Here is a 26,285-nt window from a genome sequence, read left to right as displayed (position 1 = left end):
GGGTGAACTCTTTTTTGTAATTGTTTCCAACAGCGTGTACCATATGGAAACAATTTAAAAATTTTAATTTCATTAGACAAAACATTTTTTTGTTCGTAGACTGGATGTTCAAACCTGAACGATGTCAACGACTCTCAAGTAAAATGGCATAATTATTTGAAACTTTGTTGCAGATTACAAAACATACACCTTGTTTTCTGTGGCTCTCATAGAATACTGTATTCTACATTGGATTATTGACTGCTATGATGTAGCAACAAAGGGCAGTAAAAGCCGTCTCCTGCTACATTGTGAATAATGATGCGAATTCTTTCTACTTCGGCAGTCTTGAATCAGGAGCGAGTGGGAGGAAATTCACAGAGGGTGGTGGGGTAGCTGGCAGGATGTCAATTATTCTTCTTTTTATCTTTAATTGAGGTATCAGTGAAAGGACATTTCTAATGAGTGGGCGGTGTGGGTGGTATGACAGGACACCAGTATTTTGTATTTTCGCCTGGGTGGCAAATTCTGAGGGTGGTGGGGTGGGTCTCATTGTACCCGATATGTCTTTAAAAAATGAGAGTTTAAAAAATATGAGAGGAAGAGGGGTGATTAATGCTGAGTGTATAGCAGCATGCCTTGCATATATTTATGTTTAATTTCGGTGCGAAAGGAGAAGCATGACAAAAGGTCAAGGTGTTGAACAAGACAAGGTCATGTTGTATGACTCCCCCATGACTCTTCTGCCGATGTAGTTTGTGAGAACAAGAGGGGATGAAATGGGCGGAGGCATGCATAGCGTAGAATTGCAGATGGTTATTTGCAAATGATTGGACTTTTTCTTCACCTTTGGGTTCTGAGTGACATCATGGACAACTCCTGCTTCACTGTTGTTGTCTATTTGATGCTGCTCGGAATCCTGATGTGAAAAACATCCTCCTTATTCAGAGTTATCTGTAGATGCTGGTAATATTCTGAGGAAATTATTTCAAGGTGCAGATTTTTGTCTTTCGGGTCCGATTTTTAATTGTTTTAATTCCACTACCATTTCCCGCCACATGGATTTCTTTTCAAATAATGAACCTGATCTATAAATATGAGGAGTTTGGTAGGACTGACCAATTTCCTCATACATTCACTAGTGAGGTTTTGGGAACATAAATGGAAATCTGGGCAACACTATAACTTCTGGCTATTCAGTCCAATACTCCAAGGAAAAACCGTGCAGGGATATAGCACTTTCCAGGAAATTATCAGACTTAACAGTATAAATTTAATTTTGATTTTGAGCTATGTTTCAGTTATCTACGTTGAGCATAATGACAATTATGTTGATATTGAGAGTGATATCCAGTCTGTTATATAAAAAGAAAAAACAGTGGCTGAACTGTTTGGAATCATAAATATCTAACTAACAGGGTCTAGAAATTGACTGTGTCACCTAAATTTCAAGACGTAGATGCACATTAAGTGCAGATGCATAGATGTACATGTTTAGAGAAAGCAACTGCAGATAAGAGACAGGAAGAGATTATGACTACATTGAGTTTTTACTCAAATGGTCTCTCAAGTCTCTTTGTGGTTACACTCGTCGACTTATGTAGCTTTTGCTATTGTCTTGTCACTGAGTCCTCATTTCACGTATGACTCATCTCTGGCTCAATGTCTTGTTTCTTTACCATGGATGCCCCTTGTACACATATTTAACTGCATTCATTTGTTTCTTCACCTCCCTACCCTCCTCTGATCCCCCATCCCACCTTCTGTTTATTTGTTCTCTCTTTACCACGCTGGCCTCTTTTTGCCTCTTCTTACCTTGGTCTCCAGTTTGCTTTGGAATGACAGCTCACTAAAATAAGATGCTGCTGTTGTAAGTCCTGCACAATGCCAAGCAGGTATTTTTAATATAGTCATGGATCTAACTGGCCCCTAATTATTTTGTTTTTCAAAGTCCTGGCATCATTAAAATAAGGACATGAGTTGCCAAATTTGCATGCAACGCAATGCAGCAGGACAACTTGCTATAATGCACTGCATGCAAGGGAGAGGGCAGGAATGTGCCATGTTTACGAGTTTATGGTGCATTCTTGATCTCTGCCTGTACTGGTGCACAGTCTGCCGCTTAGCGACAAACCAGGAACCCCTGTGCCATGTTGCAAGGTTTGCCTGCATTGCAGGCAGCATTGATTTTGTGCAGGAAGGTGGACTTTCCTGCACAATAACAATCTTGAAATGTATTTTCCTCACTAAGTGTGCTTAGTAAGAGGAAACATTGAGGAGAAATTAAGATCTTTGTCCCCCATGCACCTCTCCTGTGAAGGCACAGAACTTTGACATATATCCAGGTTTACCAGTCTTGGTAAATGCACCAAAATCCATGGGTGGATACGTGATCCACCACAGATCTCCTTCCCAGGGCAAGGTAACGCAGATAGCAGCTTGTGCTGCCTCGCGTAACTCCAGATTTACCAAGCAACACAGGGCCACACAAGGTGGCCTTGCTTTGCTTGGTAAATCTCATTTAGGGAATGTGTTGCCCTGGTGACACCCTGCATGAAGCAAGGGCACCACTCTCCCTAGCTAAAACTAGCCCTAAGTCTCTTTAGAGATTTAGGGGGTCATTCCGACCCCGGCGGGCGGCGGGCACCGCCCGCCGGGCGGAGACCGCCAAAAGACCGTACCGCGGTCAAATGACCGCGGCGGTCATTCAGACTTTCCCGCTGGGCGGGCGGGCGACCTCCAAAAGGCCGCCCGCCCGCCCAGCGGGAAAGCCCCAGCAACGATGAAGCCGGCTCCGAATGGAGCCGGCGGAGTTGCTGGTGTGCGACGGGTGCAGTGGCACCCGTCGCGATTTTCAGTGTCTGCTTTGCAGACACTGAAAATCTTAATGGGACCCTGTTAGGGGGCCCCATGACACCCGTTCCCGCCAGCCTCTTCCTGGCGGTGTAAACCGCCAGGAACAGGCTGGCGGGAAGGGGGTCGGAATCCCCATGGCGGCGCTGCTTGCAGCGCCGCCATGGAGGATTCCCTGGGGCAGGGGAAAACCGGCGGGAAACCGCCGGTTTCCCTTTTCTGACCGCAGCTTTACCGCCGCGGTCAGAATTGCCCCAGAAGCACCGCCAGCCTGTTGGCGGTGCTTCTTCCGTCCGGACCGCCAGGGTCGGAATGACCGCCTTAGTGTTTTTTGTGCTGTTAGAGCCACCTGTTCAAGTATTGATGATAGACGCTAATGGGTTAAACAAATAAATACCCTCTCTGCCCAAACGGGCATGTCAGAGGCAGCCCGCAAACCATTGTTCCTTCTGTGAAAGTGTGCTTTCTGTTAGAAATAGGCTTCAACCTGGACTACACTTTTGTAGAAAGGAAGCCTTTTGATTGAAATCTATTTCTACGGGTAAGTCTGATTTGTTCAGGTTCAGAATAAACAAGATAATAACTCATCATGTTTGTCCCTTATTTGGATAATCTTCATGGCTATTTACCTTGATGGGTCTTTGTAAAAACAGCAGGTATAATCAAGGTTAATCAAGTTTGCTATTTTCCTGGTTTATTATGACCGAGCATAAGTTAGATTAACTGTAACATCACTTTCCATGATCAAAAATGGTTGTCATCTTATGTCATCTTTATGCCTCCCAAATTCTTCTGATTTCAGGTGCTGCCCTAAATGTACTGCCTCAGCAAATGTAATGTATTAAATTATATCAGAACTGGAATTATATAGTCCTTACTACCCCGGACAAGGCATTAAAGTAAAGTGAATGGAAGTAATACTGGAAACCAATAGTGGAATTTTGTCCCGGGAATAAGATTGACTAAGTTCTCTATATGCAACTCAAACCTCAGGTTCCTTCTTCTACCAGTTTTCCTAATCAAGTCTTCAATTCAAGTATCCTAACAACACCAGGATTCCTTTATGAAATTATATCACTAGTTCTACTGTATCTTTCCCAGGTCAGTGTCTCCTCCAGAAATTTATGATGTAGGGAATGAGTATTTACTAAACGTGATGAAGGAATATAGCTTCTTTTTAAATACGCTTGTCCTTTTCTTTTTGAAAATAGCCTTGAATGATAGCATTAATGCTATTAATACTATCATTAGCGTATGTATGCATCAATAACGTGTGAACTTCAGAAGTAGGATGTGTGAAATTATACAAAGGTTGGTAGTACTGGCTCACAACAGTGCTTCTCCCAAAAAACACCCTTTAAAAAATCACCAGGCCCCACAGAATGACAAACATACTTTTCCACAATTATTCTACACAACTGGCAGCTGTACACATATTTAATAGCTCAATTATTGTAGTGACCCCCAGAGATCCCTTTTAAAAATGCAATCAAACACTTAATTGCCAACATGCCAAGGGTGTCCTGGTCTCCAGGAATTGTAAAGTAGCTCACACTGCCACTCTGATTTTTTTAATTTTACCAAATGCACAGCACTGTTTTCAGCATGATGCTCCTCTTGGCCAGTGCCTGTGCCACCCTGCTGATTAATTCAGGCCCACAATTAGTGGATCTCTGACCTACAAAACTATTGCATCTACATCACTACGTTATCTACCATTATATAATCAAGGTAATTATATAACTGATATTCTTTGTCCACATCTACTTACACTGTAATTAACTTGTGATGTAGTGGTTATGTCGATGTAGTGAATGTGTCATGCTGTGTAACACAAACAATATAATTTATGGACTTTTGAGGTGTAAAATGGTCCCACATTTATTCCAAAGCAAGCACTCCATCAGATTCTGCATGATATTCTAAACAGCGAATACCATGAGGAGAGAAAGTTGTCGACATGCATTTTTTTAAAGAATCAATAGCAATAGGTCAGCACACAGCTGCACCTTCAGGCCAGATTTACAACACTGTCTTGGCACAGCATATGTTCTGATGGCACTTGAGGTAATTTGATCTCTTTCTTTCACTATTTTAGAGGCTTTTTTTGTTAATGCACATTTTATCAGTTTGGGATATGTTGGCTGTCCTGCAATGATGCTTGGTCAGAATGCCAATATAGTTTGTGAAGGGCAATCTACAATGCTCTGCTGGCATGATCCTAGACATACTTGTAGCAATTTTCTACATCTTTTCCAAAGAACATAGAGCTGGCACAAGCTCTACTAAAAGTCACGATCTCTTTTAACTCTCAATTATTTGGCAAAGTCACTTTAAAAGTAGTTTGCCTTTGGTTTCTCCCCACCATTCGTTTCTATGTTTACCTATGTATAGTCATGGAAGCACAGTGAGTAAAAACAACTGTGACTCCTTCCTAGATACATCCTGCTCTCTATAAGAATTTTTGCTCCGTAGTATATTACAGTTTAGGAAAAGATTAATGGTTTTTCTGAACTGATTCCTACAATGTGTGCCATTTGAAAACACTTTAAAAAATTCAAGTATTTAGGCAACTGATTAATCCTCCATTAATCTAGATTTTCCAACAGGAGTCCCATCCAAAATTATTAGTCTGTATAAATACACACTACATCCAACCATGGTTGCGGGATAAAAAAAAATCACACTGTAATGTGTAAAAGCTAGCAATGTTCAAATTATATTTTTGGAAGTTACAATTGTAGGGCAGTGTTTCTTCTGAGGATTTATTGAAATTCCTCGGACATTGCCACTACGTAATAGCAGAACCTGACATAAAGGTACGAAATGCCCAAAGAAACATTCTTGAACCTGCCCATTTCTCCATGCAATGACTGGTATTGCTTTCTGAACGTCATTCAAAATCACAAGAGGAATTACACTCGATGAAGGGCCCTTTGTCATAGTCAGTTCCGGCCAGCCAAGCACTCCAAGTCAAAGCTACTGCTCATATATAACATTTTGTTGGAAATAATGAAACTTCATCTGCTTGATAATTTTTCAAATATTTTCAATTTCATGATTTTGAAGTTGAATTGAGAATGATCTTCAATTATCTATTAAAAGAAGAAAACACGGTTGATATGATCTGTTTGGAGTCAAAGGTTACCTGAGGAAAGAGTGGCTCCTTGTAGTAGCCAGGTTACCACCCTGCACTCAGTATACATGTGGAAGTTGTCACGTGTCTCCTTAAGAGGCTCATAGTAAGGAGGAAAAATCACAAGAGCAAGAAACCTCGGTGGCAATCTTGGTAATACTTGATTACAGATGATGGAAAGTACAAGAATTATTAAGAAAGGCACCAAAACTACCCTGAACCAGGGCGGGGAAAGAGCCAGTCATTAGATCTTCAGAACTATGGAATACAGTAAAGAGTCCAGCTGCAGAAACTATAGGAAAAAATCATGGACTAAATGGATTGAAATGTGTGATGAATGCAATAAAAAATAAGTGAGCAAATGTACAGTGCTGCATTCTCCTTAAGGCGCAAATCTTTATATATAGTACAGGCAAGAAATAATATCACAGGAATAAGGGTTAGCAGCATCTTGGAAGAGGAAATTCAGACAACCTTCTTGGATAGGAACAGATTTAAGGATAATCACACCTTCTTCACTAGAATAGATTTTTCCAGGCATGAGACAAAGAACCCCCTCGAATGTCCGTCTTCCTTTTTTCAGTGCTCCTGCACACTGCCCTTCTCCTTGTTAAGCAAGTGCTCCATCTGGCGTGGGGAACAGACCTCCAGACTGCCACACTGCATAATCATGACAGTGACAGAATGGAGTTGTTGGAGAAAATGTCACACTCCTGCCCTAAGCTCAAGGACCAGAGACAAGGTTTCTGCCCACAAACTGGTGCTTTCTTTGGTAAGTCGCCTGTAAAGATGTAGTAATCATTGAGAGGACACAAGGAGAAATGAAGTAACTGAGACCCAGATTTATGTTAAAGTGGTGCAGGGCGGTGCTGTGACAAAAATAGCAGCACCACGCTGTGCCATTTTAGAAACGCAGACATGTGTAATATTTAGAGGAATAAGGCACACCCCTGCATGTCCCCCTGCGCTGGCACTGAATTAACCCCTTCTGTGCCGCGGACGTAGTGGTTACGTCCTGCGGCACAGTGCTGCTGTGCCGAGGACGTAACCACTACGTCCTCGGCACACAGCCCAGAGGGAGCGCTCTCGCTCCCTCTGTGTGCTTCCCCCCACCCCCCCAAAGTCAGGGATGGAAGGGGAAGCCCATCAGACAAGGGTTGCTCCCCTGGGGGGCAAACTGTATTTAGAGCATTTCTGCCCCCCTGGGGGCAGATTGGTAGATTTTATGTCAATCTGCCCCCAAGGGGGCAGAAACCACTAGGCACCGGGGATTTGTTTTTTGGCGCCAATGTCACGCAGGGGGAGCGACCCCGTAGGCAAGGGTCGCTCCTGGTGGGTGGGTGGGGGTTGGGGATGCAAATTTATTTTAGGCCATTTCTGCCCCCCCTGGGGGAAGATCGGCCTATTATTAGGCCGATCTGCCCCCAGGGGGGGCAGAAACCTGTAGGCGCCAGGGCACATTTTTTTTGTGTGTTTTTTTTTAGAGATGGGGAGCGACCCATCAGACAAGGGTTGCTCCCCTGGGGGGCAAACTGTATTTAGAGCATTTCTGCCCCCCTGGGGGCAGATTGGTCGATTTTATGTCAATCTGCCCCACACAAGTGAGGTATCATTTTTATCGGGAGACGTGGGGGAACGCTGGGTTGAAGGAAATTTGTGGCTCCTCTCAGATTCCAGAACTTTCTGCCACAGAAATGTGAGGAACATGTGTTTTTTTAGCCAAATTTTGAGGTTTGCAAAGGTTTCTGGCTAACAGAACCTGGTCCGAGCCACACAAGTCACCCCTCCTTGGATTCCCCTAGGTCTCTAGTTTTCAGAAATGCATAGGTTTGGTAGGTTTCCCTACGTGGCGGCTGAGCTAGAGGCCAAAATCTACAGGTAGTCACTTTGCTAAAAACAGCTCTCTTTTCTGTGATATGTCCACGTTGTGTTTTGGGGCATATCCTGTCACGGGCGCTAAGCCTACCCACACAAGTGAGGTATCATTTTTATCGGGAGATGTGGGGGAACGCTGGGTGGAAGGAAATTTGTAGCTCCTCTCAGATTCCATAACTTTCTGCCACAGAAATGTGAGGGACATGTGTTTTTTTAGCCAAATTTTGAGGTTTGCAAAGGATTCTGGGTAACAGAACCTGGTCCAAGCCCCGCAAGTCACCCCTCCTTGGATTCCCCTAGGTCTCTAGTTTTCAGAAATGCACAGGTTTGGTAGGTTTCCCTAGGTGCCGGCTGAGCTAGAGGCCAAAATCTACAGGTAGGCACTTCGCAAAAAACACCTCTGTTTTTTTCAAAAATTTAGGATGTGTCCACGTTGCGCTTTGGGGTGTTTCCTGTCGCCGGCGCTAGGCCTACCCACGCAAGTGAGGTATCATTTTTATCGGGAGACTTGGAGGAACGCTGGGTGGAAGGAAATTTGTAGCTCCTCTCAGATTCCAGAACTTTCTGCCACAGAAATGTGAGGGACATGTGTTTTTTTAGCCAAATTTTGAGGTTTGCAAAGGATTCTGGGTAACAGAACCTGGTCCGAGCCCCGCAAGTCACCCCTCCTTGGATCCCCCTAGGTCTCTAGTTTTCAGAAATGCACAGGTTTGGTAGGTTTCCCTAGGTGGCGGCTGAGCTAGAGGCCAAAATCTACAGGTAGTCACTTTGCTAAAAACAGCTCTGTTTTCTGTGATATGTCCACGTTGTGTTTTGGGGCATATCCTGTCGCGGGCGCTAGGCCTACCCACACAAGTGAGGTATCATTTTTATCGGGAGACGTTGGGGAACGCTGGGTGGAAGGAAATTTGTGGCTCCTCTCAGATTCCAGAACTTTCTGCCACAGAAATGTGAGGAACATGTGTTTTTTTAGCCAAATTTTGAGGTTTGCAAAGGATTCTGGGTAACAGAACCTGGTCCGAGCCACACAAGTCACCCCTCCTTGGATTCCCCTAGGTCTCTAGTTTTCAGAAATGCATAGGTTTGGTAGGTTTCCCTAGGTGGCGGCTGAGCTAGAGGCCAAAATCTCCAGGTAGTCACTTTGCTAAAAACAGCTCTGTTTTCTGTGATATGTCCACGTTGTGTTTTGGGGCATATCCTGTCGCGGGCGCTAGGCCTACCCACACAAGTGAGGTATCATTTTTATCGGGAGACGTGGGGGAACGCTGGGTGGAAGGAAATTTGTGGCTCCTCTCAGATTCCAGAACTTTCTGCCACAGAAATGTGAGGAACATGTGTTTTTTTAGCCAAATTTTGAGGTTTGCAAAGGATTCTGGGTAACAGAACCTGGTCCGAGCCCCGCAAGTCACCCCTCCTTGGATCCCCCTAGGTCTCTAGTTTTCAGAAATGCACAGGTTTGGTAGGTTTCCCTAGGTGGCGGCTGAGCTAGAGGCCAAAATCTACAGGTAGTCACTTTGCTAAAAACAGCTCTGTTTTCTGTGATATGTCCACGTTGTGTTTTGGGGCATATCCTGTCGCGGGCGCTAGGCCTACCCACACAAGTGAGGTATCATTTTTATCGGGAGACGTGGGGAAACGCTGGGTGGAAGGAAATTTGTGGCTCCTCTCAGATTCCAAAACTTTCTGCCACAGAAATGTGAGGAACATGTGTTTTTTTAGCCAAATTTTGAGGTTTGCAAAGGATTCTGGGTAACAGAACCTGGTCCGAGCCACACAAGTCACCCCTCCTTGGATTCCCCTAGGTCTCTAGTTTTCAGAAATGCATAGGTTTGGTAGGTTTCCCTAGGTGGCGGCTGAGCTAGAGGCCAAAATCTACAGGTAGTCACTTTGCTAAAAACAGCTCTGTTTTCTGTGATATGTCCACGTTGTGTTTTGGGGCATATCCTGTCGCGGGCGCTAGGCCTACCCACACAAGTGAGGTATCATTTTTATCGGGAGACGTGGGGGAACGCTGGGTGGAAGGAAATTTGTGGCTCCTCTCAGATTCCAGAACTTTCTGCCACAGAAATGTGAGGAACATGTGTTTTTTTAGCCAAATTTTGAGGTTTGCAAAGGATTCTGGGTAACAGAACCTGGTCCGAACCACACAAGTCACCCCTCCTTGGATTCCCCTAGGTCTCTAGTTTTCAGAAATGCATAGGTTTGGTAGGTTTCCCTAGGTGGCGGCTGAGCTAGAGGCCAAAATCTACAGGTAGTCACTTTGCTAAAAACAGCTCTGTTTTCTGTGATATGTCCACGTTGTGTTTTGGGGCATATCCTGTCGCGGGCGCTAGGCCTACCCACACAAGTGAGGTATCATTTTTATCGGGAGACGTGGGGGAATGCTGGGTGGAAGGAAATTTGTGGCTCCTCTCAGATTACAGAACTTTCTGCCACAGAAATGTGAGGAACATGTGTTTTTTTAGCCAAATTTTGAGGTTTGCAAAGGATTCTGGGTAACAGAACCTGGTCCGAGCCCCGCAAGTCACCCCTCCTTGGATCCCCCTAGGTCTCTAGTTTTCAGAAATGCACAGGGTTGGTAGGTTTCCCTAGGTGGCGGCTGAGCTAGAGGCCAAAATCTACAGGTAGTCACTTTGCTAAAAACAGCTCTGTTTTCTGTGATATGTCCACGTTGTGTTTTGGGGCATATCCTGTCGCGGGCGCTAGGCCTACCCACACAAGTGAGGTATCATTTTTATCGGGAGACTTGGGGGAACATAGAATAGCAAAACAAGTGTTATTGCCCCTTGTCTTTCTCTACATTTATTCCTTCCAAATATAGGGGTGTGTGTAAAAAAGACATCTATTTGAGAAATTCCATGTAATTCACATGCTACTATGGTCACCCCGGAATTCAGAGATGTGCAAATAACCACTGCTCCTCAACACCTTATCTTGTGCCCTTTTTGGAAATGCAAAGGTTTTCTTGATAGCTATTTTTTACTCCTTATATTTCAGCAAATGAATTACTGTATACCCGGTATAGAATGAAAACGCACTGCAGGGTGCAGCTCATTTATTGGCTCTGGGTTCCTCGGGTTCTTGATGAACCTACAAACCCTATATATCCCCGCAACCAGAGGAGTCCAGCAGACGTAACGGTATATTGCTTTCGATAATCTGACATTGCAGGGAAAAGTTACAGAGTAAAAAGTAGAGAAAAATTGATGTTTTTTTCACCTCAATTTCAATATTTTTCTTTTTCAGCTGTTATTTTCTGTAGGAAACCCTTGTAGGATCTACACAAATGACCCCTTGCTGAATTCAGAATTTTGTCTACTTTTCAGAAATGTTTAGGTTTCTGGGATCCAGCATTGGTTTCATGACCATTCCGGTCACTGACTGGAAGGAGGCTGAAAGCACAAAAAATTGCACAAATGGGGTATGCCCCAGTAAAATGCCAAAATTGTGTTGAAAAATTGGGTTTTCTGATTCAAGTCTGCCTGTTCCTGAAAGCCGGGAAGCTGCTGAGTTTAGCACCGCAAACCCTTTGTTGATGCCATTTTCAGGGGAAAAACCACAAGCCTTCTTCTGCAGCCACTTTTTCCAATTTTTTTGAAAAAAACGAAATTTTCACTGTATTTTAGCCAATTTCTTGGCCTCCTTCAGGGGAACCCACAAAGTCTGGGTACCTCTAGAATCCCTAGGATGTTGGAAAAAAAGGACGCAAATTTGGCTTGGTTAGCTTATGTGGACAAAAAGTTATGAGGGCCTAAGCGCGAACTGCCCCAAATAGGCAAAAAAAGGCCCGGCACAGGAGGGGGAAAAGGCCTGGCAGCGAAGGGGTTAAGCTGCCAAATGCCAATGCAGAGATCCTTGCACTATAATGCAAGGGTGTCTATGATGAGAGGATAGATTGTTTATGCGCAGGAAGATATCCCTTCCGACACATAAACAATCTAAAATGGCAAGTTGGCACTTCTATGTGTGCTGCAAAATGCAGCACACATAGAAGTACCAAAGCACCATTTTGAATGATTGTTTATTTGCAGGAAAGTGTCCCTTCGTGCACGTAAACAATCGTACTTGGTATTTTGTTTCTTCTATGTGTGAGGCACACATAGAAAAAGCAAAAAATGAAGAGGAATAAAAGCATTCCTCCTCATTTCGCCACGGGATGGCATCCGTTTTTGGCACTGCCTCAGGTTTACTACAAGGTGTAAATCTAAGGCAGTGTCAAAAGCAATGGGTGTTGCGGTGGAACGCCTACTGCAACACCCATTATATGACCATTGTATGCCCCTCTAACGTGGAAAACCATGTCAGAGGGGCCCGTATTTACAAGGAGGCAAAACACCACAAAAAAGTGGCATTGTACCTTCTTGTGAATATAGAGCAGTGCTTAGCGCCACCGGAGTGTCACTAGGGGCTCTTAAATATGCCTCTGAATTTCCAGAAGTGAATATACATTCCATGAAGAAGCGTTGAGGTGTAGATTTAAAAAAAGTGGCAGCAGGAAAAGGCAAGTGATCTATTCGTACATTAAGTTTTGACAAGTGATCAACCTCGAGTGAACCCACTATGGCCACACTCATCAACATTTCAAGTTTTCTTGTTTTTTGTCTTGTAACTGTGTCCTTTATGAATGAGTGATTATTATATGCCTTTTTTCTTTATAGGGGACTCTCCCTTTTCTTTTCTTCCCTAGTTTCCCTAATAACTCTCCTCTCCACTGGTCTTCCACCCCACCTGTTTTACTTATTCTCTGCATGATTCCACTAGACCCATTTGGTATCCCACTCTTTGTGCTGCGTTTAATTTAGAACTATCTGCACACCTTGTGAAACTCTGCTTTTTTGAGAGTTGCAGAAAGAGGCCCTCATTACAACCCTGGCAGTCGGTGATAAAGAGGCAGTAATACCGGCAACAGGGGGGCAGTAAAAAAAATGGAATTATGACCACGGCAGAAACCATTCAGACAGACAGCCACTTTAACACACCAACCACCAGGACGGTAGTAACAAGCACCACTGCAGTAACCACCAATAGCCAGACAGAAGACAATGTACCGCCCACTGCATTATGAACAGCCTATCCGCCAGCTTTTTGGGGCGGTACCAACAACATCAAAAGCTCAGTGGAAACAGAACACACAAGTCAAAGGACTTACCTGTGGAGACACAGGGAACAACCTCGACTCCATGGAGCCGGAGTTGCACATACTTCCCATGTTCGTCTACCTTTTTCTGCATTATGAACACCAACGCTGGCGAAGACGACCACAGTGAGTACTGCCGCCTAGCACACAAGGGAGGGGGGAGGAAAAAGAGAGTGACACACACATGCAACACCCCCACCCTCAACACCATACACACAATCAGATGCACAAACATTACATGTCCACCCCGTATCCCTCAGGAATAATGCAAGGACAAAATTATTGGAAGAAAGTGAGTGTAATATGATTAAAGAACATGAATAAGCACATTAAATTACAAACATATATACATATTTACAAATGGAGGGACACTGCCCAGTTCTCAATGTCTGTGGGCCACAGGGTCACAACACATAGGACAAGGCCCCACCTCACTCCTGCAACAACACAGAGAGAACACTGCCAGGGGATCAGGTCAAAAATACACAGGCACCTCAGGGGGACAAGGAATGGGGGGGCCACCTCAGCCGGAAGATGGTATAATACCACTGGTCATGGAGGGGGCTACATGCCCTGTGTGATGTACTGGGGAGTGCAAGGCCACAGTCTCTCAAGTGGGTAGTTTGCCCACTGCTTGGTCCTGGGGAGTGCAAGGCCACAGTCTCTCTAGTGGGTGGCTTCTCCACTGGTTTTGGAGGAGGCATTGTGCCCAGTGTGCTTCAACCTGGGAAGGATGCGGTGAGTGGATGGCTTCTCCACTGGCTCTGGAGGGGGCATTGTGCCCAGTGTGCGTCATCCTGGGTAGGATGTGGTGAGTGGATGGCTTCTCCACTGGTTCTGGAGGGGGCATTATGCCCAGTGGGCTTCATCCTGGGCAGGATGCAGTGAGTGGATGGCTTCTCCACTGGTTCTGGAGAGGGCATTGTGCCCAGTGTGCTTCATCCTGGGTAGGATGCAGTGAATGGATGGCTTCTTCCACTGGTTCTGGAGGGGGCATTGTGCCCTGTGATGCAGATCTTGGGGATTGCAAAGTCACAGTCTCTCACCTGGGTGTCAGACCCACTGGATTTGCAGGGGCCAGGAAGCACAACAGCCCATGGATGCAGGACTACACACTGTCCACCTGCGGTGACGGCTGCTCAGTGGTGGAAGTGGCAGTGCTGGTGTCAGTGCTGGCAGTGGTGGTAGGAGGCTCCAGCCCATCCTCTGCAGCCTCGGACAGCTGCACACTGGGGCTGTTGCTGCTGGCAGTGGTACTGGTGGTAGTGCTCCTGGTAGTGGTGGGGGGAGGCTCCAGCCCATCCCCTGCAGCCTCAGACGGCTGCCCACTGGGGCTGCTGCTGCTGGCAGTGGTGCTGGTGGTGGTGCTGCTGGTAGTGGTGGGGGAGGCTCCAGCCCATACCCTGCAGCCTCAGACGGCTGCCCACTGGGGCTGCTGCTGCTGGCAGTGGTGCTGGTGGTGGTAGGGGTGGTGGCAGTGGTGGGGGGAGTCTCAAGCCCATCCCCTGCAGCCTCAGATGGCTTCCCACTGGGGCTGCTGCTGCTGGCAGTGGTGCTGGTGGCGGTGCTGGCAGTGGTGGGGGGAGGCTCCAGACCTTCTCCTGCAGCCTCAGATGGCTGAACCACCATGGTTGGTGGTGGGGGCTCCCAATGAGTCCCAGCACCAGCCCTCCGGTCCTTCCTGCCTGCTGGTACAGGGCCCTTGCCCTTCCGGTCAGCTGCTGGGGATTTCTCCTTGTCGTTCCCTATCGCAGCTGGTGGTGCCTCCTTGCCCTTCCTATACTCTGCTGGTGGTGCCTCCTTGTCCTTCCCTGTCGCAGCTGGTGGTGCCTCCTTGCCCTTCCTTGGTGCACCTGGTGCAGGCACTCTGTCAGTGTTTCTGCCTGGTGCCCGGGATCCTCTCCCACCTGCAGTAGCTGTCAACACTACTGTGCCCCTGGACTGGGTGGCTGAAGTGCTTGCCTGAAAAGCTTCTTAGGGACACTGGGGCGGGAATAGGGTGAAGGTTTGGGAGTAGAGGAAGAGGAATTGGTTGTAGGAGGTGTCTGTCTGCTGTGTTTTGGTGCAGGTGCATGGGCTGGATGCTGTTGTGAGGTGGATGGCTGTTGGGTGTCTGAGTGCTTGAGTTGTTGTACCTTGGGAGGAGGGGGCACAGACACAGTGGGAGAGGACACAGGGGATGTGTGCATCTAAGTGGGGGTGGTGACTGCCAGTGAGGGGCGTGTAGTTATAGGCGTGATGATGGTAGTGGATGAGGATGCAGTGCATGCAGGTGTGAGTGTAGAGGCTACTGGGAGGAAGGTGGACAAGGGGGAGGAGGGGGACACAGTGGAGGCAGTGGATGTTGGTATGGTGTTTGTGTGAGTGCCTGTGTGATGATGTGTGTGCTTGTGTTTGCCTGAACCACTCATGTGTGTATGCTCGTCTGCCTGTGTGCTTAAGATAGGTTGGGGTTGAGGGGAATGTGATTGGGCAGAGGAGGTTGGAGGGGGGAAGCTATAAACAGGGACAATGGCTGCCATCAGGGAGGAGGCCAGAGATTGGATCGATCTCTGTTGGGCCACCATGCCAAAGTGAATGCCCTCCAGGAATGCATTTGTTTGTTGCAATGGGGCTGCCAGCCCCAGGATGGCATTCAGAATGGTTGACTGCCCAACAGAGATGGATCTCAGTAGGTCAATAGCCTTGTCAATCAGGGCAGCAGGGCTAACTGGGGCAGGGCCTGAGGTGCCTGGGGCGAAGGAGATGCCCACCCTCCTTGGTGAGCAGGCACGGGAAACTCACTGAGGGGCTGCTGGGAGGGCGGTGCTGGTATGGGGGTGGGCAGCTGTACCTGTAGTTGGGGTGGGCACAGAGGTGTCTGCCACCACCAGGGAGAATCCATTGGAGGAGGTATCACTGTCAGCACTGTCCCCTCCAGTCTCCGCCGCGGTGCTCCCTTCACCCTCTGTCCCACTGGTGCCCTCACCGTCAGTGGATTCGGCCTCCTGGGCCCTGTGGGATGCAGCTCTCCCCGTCACCAGTGCCACTGCTCCTCCGCCAGATGATGCTAATGCACATAAGGACAGGGTGACAAAACAAAAAGAGGGGGACGAGACAAAGGATACCCTTGGACAATGGCTGCAACAACTCCACTGTGGCGTACACAACACACTCACACACAGGAAACAGCCCTACACACTAGGCAATGCAGCAATGCACTTCCAGTCACAATGCTAGTCACCAGCCCATGGACAGGGACACCTAAAGCCAATTGCAGCATAACTGAGACCCACAGAGCCTTGCCCAGTAGTGGAGGCCTACTAGCTTGTTTTAAGGAGGTTGACATCAGACCCTGCCCAACATGGGCACTACCCTGCTCTGTCAGGCCTGGCCTAGGGGCACCCACTAACACCCAACCACCAGCCAGATACCACCCCACCAGCTGTAAGTTGTAATGATAGCCACTGTACTCATCTCCTTGTGGCTGCTGTGATGTCCTCAAGTGCCCATCCAGCTCTGGATAGGCCACCGCCAGTATGCGGGCCATCAGGGGGGTCACCCCTTCCTCGCTGGAGCATCTCAGGTCATCCCACCGTTTGCGACAGTGGGTGCTCCGCCTGCTGTAGACCCCCAGGGTCTGCACGTCCTTGGCGATGGCACACCATATACCCTTTTCTTGATGGGCACTGACCTGCAGAGAAATAAACATAGGAAAAGGTATAATTCAGACCATCCTGCCTGTTACACTCATGGCCCACCATAGCCCTCACATCCCCTTACACACAGACATTGCCCACCATGCATGCAGCATGCTTCCCAGGGCCTTTACCCCACCCTTTACACAAGGCCCTCACACACAGCACTTCATGCATTCATGCCCCATTCATCATGCTCACAGTGTACTCACCTGTTGGTCTGGAGGCCCTTATAGTATTCAGTACTGGGGTAGGACCCCATCCACCAATGTCTCCAACTCCACAGCGGTGAAGGCAGGGGCCCTTTCCCCAGTGACACGAACCATGGTCGGTTCCAGACACAAGTCACAGCAGCACTTGCAGTGTAGGTCCTCTCCAGTTGAAGGTAAGGTAGAAAGTGAGTGAACAGATAGAAAATGGCAGTCACGTCCGTGGCGGTGCGTACCGTCACCACCGGCGTACATAACCATTGGCCATTGTAACCCATAGCCCCAATGGGATCCAATGAGGAGTTGCACTGCGGTTTTCGACCGCCTCCCGCATTTCCACATGTCCCTCCAAACAGGGCAGGCGGATGCGATTTCAGGTGGCTGGAGGGCAGGCCATGCCACCTAACTGCGTCACAGTACACATAGGCACCATTTGGGCCTATACAACAATATTGTGTTACAGTCACAACATGCAATGCAGTGTAGTGTTTGGGAATATGGAATACCGACCAGCTACTCACTGTTTGCCCCCTAGGTTGCAACCACTGTGGATGAATAGGAGATGGAGACATCCCCCCGTGTACAGGCCCCTGGTGGACTTGGCAACAATGGAGGACAGGCACATTATCCTCACCTATAGACTGGGCCCCGGGATCCCCCCTTGTGTGCAAGACCTATCTGTGCTCCATTTCCTGGCAAGTGGCTCCTTCCAAGTGACAGTGGGCTTGGCACCAAGAATGTCTCCGGCAATGTTCTCAATAGTGCTGACCGGAGTATTGTCTGCCCTGATTAAACACGTGTGCAGCTACATCGTTTTCCCCCAGGTGGGGTATTTGGCCACAGTGAAAGCTGATTTCTGTGCTATGGGACATATCCCCAACGTTATTGGGGCTATTGATGGTACACATATTGCATTTGTCTCCCCCCCGCAGAGAAATGAACAGGTATTAAGAAATGTAAAGAGCTTTCACTCCATGATTGTGCAGATAGTGTGCCTGGCGGACCAGTACATCTCCCATTTCAATGCAAAGTATCCTGGGTCTGTGCATGATGCCTTTATCCTGAGGAATAGCAGCATCCCATATGTGATGGCTCAACTCAGAAGAACCGGGTGTGGCTATTAGGTGAGTCCTGGTTTCCACCCAGGGGTTGTTGGTGTATGGGTATGGTGTGGGCCCTAAGGGTTAGTGTGTGTCTAACAGTTGTCCCTCGATATTTTGAGGTGACTCTGGTTACCCCCAACCTCTCATGGCTACTGACCCTTGTGAGGAATCCCAGGACAAGGGCAGAGGATTGTTACAATGAGGCACATGGGCGAACAAGAAGAATAATAGAAAGGACATTCGGCCTTCTGAAGGCCAGGGTTTGTTGCCTCCATCTAACAGGTGGATCCCTGTACTACTCACCCAAGAAGGTGTGCCAAATCATCGTGGCATGCCGTATGGTGCACAACCTTGGCCTCACGTCGCCAGGTGCCTTTTCTGCAGGAGGATGAGGCTGGAGATGGGCGTGTGGACCCTGTGGACAGTGAAGATGAGGAGGCAGAGGAAGAGGATGAGGAGAACAGAAGTGCTATAATACGACAGTACTTCCAATGACACAGAGGTAAGACACTGTAATTTCACTTTACATTGACAGTTTTGTATTTGACATTGTCACTGGCAGGCTGATTTTCCCACTTCTATGGTCACTTACTGTACCCTTTGGCATCTCTATTTGCAGATATTTGTGCCCCACTATCGCACCTGGTGTGTTGACTGCAGCCAACTATAGGTCATTCCTATGAATACATTACTATACAGTTATATTGCAGTGTTTAAAGCTTGTTAAACAAATACATGGTCAAATGATTTGACAGACTCTTTACTTGTATTTATTCAAATGGTGTTTATTTAAGTGCTAATGATTAGAGTGGGATGTGCAATGGCCTGGGGTGATGACGGAGGAATGTCCAGGATAGAGTCCAGACTATTTGTATCACAGGTGCATTGTCCTAGGGGGCATGGGAAGGGGAGCAATGGCAGTTCAAGGTGGACAGGGTGACAGAGTGGGACACACGGGTGACATTCAGGAGAGTCTTATTGCCTGGTGGGGGTCTTGGCAATGTTCTGTGGCTTCTACTTGGATCGCAGGGACCGTTTGCGGGGTGGTTCTCCTTATGCAGAGGGTGGGGTGCTAGTGGCCTATTGTTCCTGTGGTGGGGCCTCCTGGCCACCAGCAGCAGCGGAGGTGGAAGGCTGTTCATTGGTTTGGCTAGTGTCAGGGACCCACTGGTGTGCCACTGCCTCCCTCATAATGTTGGCCATGTCAGCCAGCACCCCTGCAATGGTGACCAGGGTGGTGTGGATGTCCTTCAAGTCCTCCGTGATCCCCAGGAACTGTCCCTCCTGCAGCAGCTGGGTCTCCTGCAACTTGTCCAGTATCTGGTCCATCGTCTCCTGGAAATGGTGGTATGCTCCCAGGATGTTGGTGAGTGACTCCTGGAGAGTCAGTTCCCTGGGCCTGTCCTCCCCATGTCGCACAGCAGTCCTCCCAGCTTCCCTGTTGTCATGTGCCTCTGTCCCCTGAACCGTGTGCCCACTGTAATTGACCCCAGGTCCCTGATCGTCCTGTGTTCGTGGGGTGGCCTGGGGTCCCTGTAGTGGTGGACACACTGCTGATTGACTTGTCCTGGGGACAAAGATATGGTCCCACTGGAGGGTACTGTGGTGGTGTTTCCTGAGGGGGGAAGCTCTGTGGTGGTATAGGACTGTGCCTGGGTTACCGACTGTCTGGAGATCCCTGATGGGCCAGGTTGGTCATCCAGATCCAGGCATCCAGTGATGCTGTCATCACTGTGGGCTCCTCTCTGGGTGGACTGGAAGTTGCTGGCACTTCCTCTCGGGTGACGTTGGGTGGGGGACCTGTGGGGATGTAAATGCAGTGTTATTGTTTCTGTGTGTGTCATCTTGTGCATGGGTGTGTTGCCCTGTATGGTTGTCATTGCCCTGGAAGCTTTGCCTTGTGTGAGTAGTGATTGTGTGGGCTAGGTGATTCTCTCTAATGTGCAAGCTTTAGTGATGGGTGTCCATGCAGGTGTGTGAGGGGTGTCCATGCATTGGTGTTGCATGCAGGGCCTGGTATTGGGGTGAGTGGGTTGTGTTGGTGGGGTCTGTGGGAGGTGGTGGAGTGATGGGAGTGACGGTAAGGGTTGGGGTTTGTGATGGCATGCAGTTAGGGGGTGATAGTTATAGAGAGTTGACTTACCAGAGTCCAGTCCTCCTCCTACGCCTGCCAGGCCCTCAGGATGCATGATTGCCAGGACTTGCTCCACCCATGTTGTTAGTTGTAGGGGAGAAGGTAGGGGTCCACTGCCAGTCCTCTGTACAGCTAGTTGGTGTCTTGCTGCTGTTGAACGTACCTTCCCCCGTAGGTCATTTCACCTCTTCCTGATGTCATCCCTTGTCCACGATTCTCCACCATAGCTCCATCTTCCTAGCAATGGACGTCTGCTGCACCTTTGATCCGAATAGCTATGGCTCTACCCAGATGATTTCCTCCACCATGGCCCTTAGCTCCTCCTCAGAGAACCTGGGTTGTTGTTGCAGTGCCATGGGTGTATTGTGAGTTGTGTGGGTGAGGGTTTGTGGGGTGCTGTGTTGGGGTGTGTGATGTAGGGTGTGTGGATGGTGCATAGGTGATGGTGGTGTGTGCCTGTGGTCTTGCTCTCTCTCTTGTGGCACTTGTTTGTAATGGTAAAGAGTTGTGGATAATGTGTATGTGTGTTTTATAGTGGTGTGGGTGTGTGTGTGTGTGTGGTGTGTGTATGTGTGTCAGGTGTGTGTAGTTTGAATTGTCCAATGTGGTGCTGTTTTGTTAGTGTATGTGTATTTTGAGCGCGACAGTATGTAGCACCAGTATTTACAGCCATTTAATGTCCGCCGCAGTGATTCGTGGGTCATAATGCTGTGGGCATAGTTCTGTTGGCATAACGGTGGGGGTTTTGCTACCACCAGTTTATCACTGACCTTTGGGCTGGCGGACTTGTGTGTGTGGCTATATAGTGACAGATTGCTATGTGTGGGTCATAATATGGGTAATGGTAATCTGCTGTGGTAGCGGCATGTTGGCGGCAGTCAGCATGTCGGTAAGTGGGATTTACCACCAATGTCATAATGAGGGCCAGAGTTTTGGCACCATTAAATACAAGCGCTAAAAACAACCAGGCCACCTATTCTAAAGTTTGGGTGAAAGCTCATGCGATGCAATGCAATTTACCAGTGTTAACGTGGACCTTTACAATGGTAAGCAAATATCCGCTATCTTTTGCATTGCATTACATCATCAGAGTGCCCATGCAAAACCTTATTAAATTTGGGCTCCACTGTCCAGGACGGCCCTCGTTTTTAAGGTTCTATGAAATGTTTGTTGGTTAACCTCTGTCACCTGCTCCTCTATTGCACAGATCCACTCTTTGCGCTGCTGGGATCACCTCAATATTTCACAAACCTCCCTTTATTTCTGTGAAGAATGATTTCTTATAGCAACATATTTCACTTTCAATTATGTTTTTGCAGTTAGGAAAGGCTTTTTGTAAAGTTTAATTTCGTAATGTACACTTCTTTTTTAAGATACTGACACAATGAGTAAGTTACTCATCCTATTTTTGCCACGTTGGGTGGACTTGATAGCTTTTACTGGTGTGTGGTCTGGGGAAAGTCAGTGTATTGACAACAAGGCATATGTAATCCTGCTACGTTTTCAGCTCATTGTTGTACTTTATAAGGAAGTTGCAACTTTGACTGCCCTTTATATGCCCATATATGGTTTGTTGCCCTAAACTTCTCCATACTTCTGTAGAGCCCCCATTTGTAGGCATATGCCCCAATTGAGTGGGATACACACATTTGGAATTGAGACTCAACAGACTTCTCTACTAGGAATATTGTTGGAAATGGCCATTTTTGCAATGCCATCCCTAAACCTTTTGCCTCCTTCCTCCATTTTTTCTGACCTGTTTTTGTTGGCTTTAAGACTCTGGGCACTTTACCACTGCTAACCAGTGCTAAATGCACATGATTTTTGTATAGGTTGTATTGGTGATTGGTTTATCCATGATTGGCATATTTGATTTACTGGTAAGTCCCTTGTAGAGTGCACTAGAGGAGTCCAGGGCCTGTAAATCAAATGCTACTAGTGGGCCTGCAGCACTGGGGTTGTGCCACCTATATTAGTAGCACCGGACACTTGGCTCAGACCTGCCACTGCAGTGTCTGTGTGTGTAGTTTTTAACTGCCAATTCGACCTGGCAAGTGTACCCACTTGCCTGGCCTAGACCTTCCCTCTTTATACATGTAAGGCACCCCTTAGGAAGGACCTAGATATCCCCTTGGGCTGGGTACTGTGTATGTTAAAGGTGGGACATGTACTGATGTGTGTTACATGTCTGAACAGTGAAATACTGCCAAATTCAGTCTTCACTATTGCAAGGCCTATCTCTCAAATAGGCTAACATGGGGGCTACCTTTAAATATTATTAAAGTGCAGATTCCCTTTGAGAGCAGATTGAAATATTGAGCTTGGGGTCTCTCAACTCACAATTTAAAAATGCATCTTTTAGTGAAGATGTTTTTTAGATTGTTAGTTTGAAAATGCCACTTTTAGAAAGTAGGCATTCTCTTTCTTAAACATTCTGTGACTCTGCCTGTTTGTGGATCACCTGTCTGGGTCAGTTTGACCGTTGGGCTGTTTTTGAATCCCCTCCAAACAATGAGACAAAGGGAGCTGGGTGAAGCCTGCATATCCTGATGAGTCATCTGTGCTGGGGTTGAGGGAGGAGTGATCACTTACACCTGAATGGGCTGTGCCTGCCCTCTCACAATGCAGTCTCCAACCCCTGATGTGTGTCTGGGGCCTGGCCTGGGCAAGGCAGGGTCTTGTACACAAGAGAGACTTCCCTTTGAAGTTTACCAACTTCAAAGGCAGAAAGGGGTATAAGTAGTGGCTCCAAAACCCCAGACATTAGATGTCTTCAATATTACTTCTGGATTCAAGAGGAACCTCTGCCAAGGAGAAGAGCTTAAGAGCTGAGGTGGAGTGCTGCCCCTGCCTGTGACTGTGCTTTGTTGGGCTATCCTGCAGTTGCTGCTTCTGCCTGTGAAAGGAGACAAAGACTGGACTTTGTGGTATATTTCTGCTTGTGAAGAATCCCCAAGGGTTTGAACTGAGCTTGCCTCCTGCTTTGAAGTCTCAGGACCATCAAAGACTTCTTCTGCTAACATCTGGACTCTCCTCTGAGACTCCTGCCCTGCCGGCGGTGTCCTATTCAGTTCCTGGGCCCTTGAAAGGTGAAGTTGGCAGACAAGAGCTGAAAATCCACGCACAGAATGGCGTGCGGGGAAATTTTTGACACACCATCTGCAACGCACCTGATAAACGACGCGCCACCAGCTTTGCAGCTAAAATCAATGCTCCATTTGCATTGCGGCTGGGAGATCAATGCATCATGGCTGGAAAAATGACGCACAACAGCCACTTGTAGCTGCTGATAACGACGCAATTTCCATGCAGTGCAGTTTTCTAACACAGTGCAACAGTATTTTTCACGCATCGTCCCTGGGCGTCAAAGTCAACCCGACTCTGCGCAGATCCAAGGTGCCCAGTCCGCAAATCAATGCATTGCTCTCTTGTGAAGGCGTAAAATGATGCATCGCCAACCCCACCAGAGAAGCAATAACGCACGGCCTCACTTGCGAGGAACGAATCAATGCATCGCTGCTTTGTCCAATGCACGCTCACCTATGTAGCTTTATTTTTTACGCTAACCAGGTGCTTTTTGCATAATCATCATTTCCATTGTTTTCTATGGAGTAAGACTCCTATTCTTTTGAAAATTCATATTTTAACTTGTGTATGTTAGATTTTTGTCGTTTTGGTCTTGTTTGATTTAGATATATATTGCCTCTTTTTCTAAACTGTGTCAATTTTGTAGTATACTGTGTACTGTATTACTGTGTGTGTTGGTACAAATACTTTACACATTGCTTCAGAGTTAAGCCTGCCTGCTCATGCCAAGCTACCAAGGGGGTGAGTGGGGGTTCACCAGGTGTGTTTCTCCTTTGCCCGAGCTAGAGTGAGGGTCCTTGCTTTGCCAGAGGGTAACCCGACTGCCTACCAAAGACCCCATTTCTAACATTGGTGATCAGTGGTGAGGATTGGACTTGTATTTGTACTTAACATACAGTGTTTAAGTGTACACTACTATTTTCAGTGCAGACCATTGCATAGCCACATACTACTTGTTTTTCCTTTTTCTCTCTTTGTACTTTTTCCTGCTCCATATTTTTGGTGATCTTCTTATTGACTCCTGAATTTCTCATTGGGAACTCTTTCTCTGCCTTTGGAACTTTGCACTTTTGATTTGCCATATTTTCTCAGTCTGGAGATGCACCAGATGGAGCTGTTTTTGAGTTAGGGAAACTAGAAAGTTACACAGTTGCTCAATTGAAACAGTTCTATAAGGATCTTGCCTGTCCCGTTAAGAGCTCCACCAGGAAGGAGGAGCTGCAAAAGACACTGAGGGCCTGGTTGACAGCCAAGGAGGCGGGAGCCGCACAGAGGAGGACGTTGAGGATGGGAAAGTGCAGAATATACACAATGGTGTAGTGGATGCATCTGTTACACCTGTGAGGAGAGTCTCCAGGATAGGTAGCAGTATGTCCTCTGAGGGTCTGACTCCTGAAGAGTTGCGGGACAGACAGGCAGAGAGGGGACACCAACTTCAGCTAGAGAAGCTTAGGATGAAGATAGAGCAGAGAAGGCTGGCCTTAGAGGAGAAAAATATGCTCTTGGCTTATGAACTAAGGGTGAGAAAGTTGGAAGCCATGAGGGCTGAGTCCAATTCAGATGGAGGCAGCAAAAGTTGTATTTTCCGTACTGATGAAGAGGTGCACATGCCCAGAAACTTGGTACCCAACTTGAAGAAGATGTGACGCCGCGCTCTACCGCAGCATCCCTTCTGCGAGCTGTGTTTCTGCCTGTCTTCTCTCACGGTGCGGCCCAGAAAGCACATTTTGTGCTCCCGGTTGCACTGCTTTTCCATTCTGCCTACCTGATACACTTTCCCTTCCTTACCTGGGGGGATCCTCTTCTTTCTTCCATTCTTCTTCTTCTTGTCTTCCATTTTTACTTCTTTCCTTGTTCGGCTGTCCATGTTGTCTTCTTCTTGGTGTTCTTTTTTCCCCGCATGCCTTTTTTCTCTTTCCTCTTATACTGCTACTTTTTTCCTCTTCTTTCCCATGTGGCCTTCCCAATCCAAGATGGTGTCACTCTTTCTTCCTGTTTGTCACTTACTGTCTCCTGGTATATAAGCCTTTCAGTTCTGGTCTTCTTTGTGTTGGAAACACTTCTGCATGCTGTTGATCCTCGCTCCTGTTTCTTCGTGTTTTTCCCCAGTTCCTGTTGCTCTTGGCAAGGGATTATTCAATGTATTCCTTTTTGTATTATCTCTTTTCCTCTTTTTCAGGAGTTCCTGTTAGATGTTTTTCCTACATTTTTGTTTTTTTTCGTCTGGGACTCCTTCTGGAGAGTACGGTGTGCTTAGGTGTTTCCTGTCAAGCAGCATTGTGGCTACTAGAAAGGGTCTCCCTTATCTTGGTAAGTCCAGAACCTGCAGAAGACCAGGTGCTCCTTCAAGTTCTACAGCCAATGCAGAAGACCAGGTGCTCAATCAAGTTCTTCAGCCAATGCAGAAGACCAGGTGCTCCTTCAAGTTCTTCAGCCAATGGTGGGAAGTGACTTGCAGACCTAGACAGTAGTGGGTTTACATACACCAGAAGGCTTAGGGGTATGAGGTAGCTTCAGTGACACGCAGGGTCCCTGAGGTGGATTGTGGAACTGGAATGGGGAGTCATATTCCTTGTAGTGGGAGGCATACTCCACTGGCTCTAGGTGAGAGTGACAGGGAGAGGGACTCTTCTCAGAAAGAGGTCCTGGTTGTGGAGTGTGGAAACACCCCAGATGAGAGTGGGTTGAGTGTCAGGGACCAACAGGTACTGTATCACCAGTCTCAGGAGGGTGATGTGAGGTTCGATTTCAAGGCTGAATCACTGGACGGGTGGGTGAATAGTAATTTGGTTAACTCATGTTAGGGACTGTGTGATGTGATTACTGGAGAACATATGTCCAGTCCTTGTTTTCCAGAGCAACACCAACACCAGTTGGAGTGTGAGTTCTCTGACCCCAGGGAACTTTCACTGGAGGCAGACCTATGAGTGAGTACCAGAGGGTCTGAAGAGGCATTTGGGATGCTCCTGAAAGGAGTGGTCTAGATATTTCCCAAAGCAGGTCAGGTGGGGAAAGGTTTGTAGTGTCCCATGTAGGCTCCCGTGTAGTGGGATGGGTGAGGGGTCCAATATCATGTCTCAGAGGAGAGGAAATGG

Source organism: Pleurodeles waltl, chromosome 4_2 (assembly GCF_031143425.1).
Source record: "Pleurodeles waltl isolate 20211129_DDA chromosome 4_2, aPleWal1.hap1.20221129, whole genome shotgun sequence".
Lineage (NCBI taxonomy): Eukaryota > Metazoa > Chordata > Amphibia > Caudata > Salamandridae > Pleurodeles > Pleurodeles waltl.
Note: the sequence above shows the minus strand (reverse complement) of the source record.